This window comes from Elephas maximus, chromosome 16, assembly GCF_024166365.1.
Source record: "Elephas maximus indicus isolate mEleMax1 chromosome 16, mEleMax1 primary haplotype, whole genome shotgun sequence".
NCBI classification, from domain to species: Eukaryota; Metazoa; Chordata; class Mammalia; order Proboscidea; family Elephantidae; genus Elephas; species Elephas maximus.
In genome coordinates, this window is record NC_064834.1 from 83,621,703 (window position 1) to 83,623,159 (window position 1,457).

At 41.7% G+C, this 1,457-nt stretch overlaps 1 pseudogene; it reads left to right on the plus strand.

Annotated features, from left to right (window-relative positions):
* Positions 1-280: 280 nt before the first annotated feature.
* Positions 281-1,246, plus strand: LOC126059427 (olfactory receptor 11L1-like; annotated as a pseudogene).
* Positions 1,247-1,457: the final 211 nt, after the last annotated feature.

Below are 1,457 nucleotides of genomic sequence, written 5' to 3' on the forward strand. Positions count from 1 at the left end.
GCCTATGTCTTTGATCCTAGGCTTTTTCTAGGTTTCAGAGAACCTGAACTCATGGAACTCACTGACTTTCATTCCAAGATTTAATATCCACATTCAGTTGTAAAATGTGTTCTTACAAAACAGAGATGCAATTAAGTTATGAAGGAAGTGCCAGGATCTTTGTCCCTCTAAAAAGCTGCACATAAAATCTAACTACTAAAAAAAATCTCTGAAGTTCCAAATATTGAAAAAGAAGAGTTATAGATATTTTTATACTTTTAATACTGTGCTTTTTTCCAAAATGTTTTTCCCTCCACAGGCAGTGGAGCCCCAGAATGTATCCACTGACACTGAGTTTCAGCTGCTAGGATTCCAGAAACTTCTTGAACGGCAGGCTTTGCTCTTTGCCATTTTCCTGATCATTTACTTCCTTACGGTTTTGGGGAATGTTATCATCATCACGGTGGTGAGCCAGGACCAACTACTGCACCTACCTATGTACATGTTCCTCAGGCACCTCTCTTTTCTAGAGATCTGGTATACCTCCACCACTGTACCACTTCTCCTAGCCAACTTGGTCTCCTGGGGCCAAGTCATCTCTTTCTCTTTGTCTTCTTTGGGGCTACAGAGTGCTTTATTCTTGCCATGATGGCCTATGACCAATATCTGCCATTTGTAGTCCACTTCACTACATCTTCTTGATGAGTCCTGATACCTGTGCCAAGTTGGTGGCTATCTCCTGGTTGACAGGGGTTGGCACAGGCTTTCTGACTTCCCTGATGATTTCCAAGTTGAAATTCTGTGGGCCCAACTAGATTATCATTTCTTCTGTGACCTCCTTCCCCTTATGCAGCTGTCATGTTCCAGCATTTGTATCACTGAGTTGGTAATCTTCATCCTGTCAATTGCTGTGCTGTGGATTTGTTTTCTTCTTACCCTTGTGTCCTATGTTTTCAATGAGTCTTCCATACTGAGAATTCCTTCAGCCTCTGGCTGGATGAAGACCTTTTCCACGCGTGGATCCCATCTGGCTGTTGTCACTATCTACTATGGGACCATGATCTCCATGTATGTCCGTCTCAATGCCCACTTGTCACCGGAAATCAACAAGATTATTTCTGTCTTCTACACTGTTGTCACCCCACTACCAAATCCTGCTATCTACAGCTTCAGGAATAAAGACTTCAAAGAGGCTGTTAGAAAAGTCATGAGAAGAAAGTGTGGCATATATGGAGTAAGAGTGAAAGGAAGTGTCTTTATTAGGTAGGGAAAAGATGCTCAGAAGAGACAGTGGATGAAGTACTGGGAAAATAATTGGTAGATTCATCCTTCAAACCTGAATCTCCTCTTCAGCACCACATTAATTTTCCAAAAGTCATAATGAAACAACTTCCTCATGGTTCCTTGCCAACAACTGGTCAGAAAGATTAATTGCCTTTATCAAATCATTTTGGGGGCAATCGAGCCTTTAGACACAT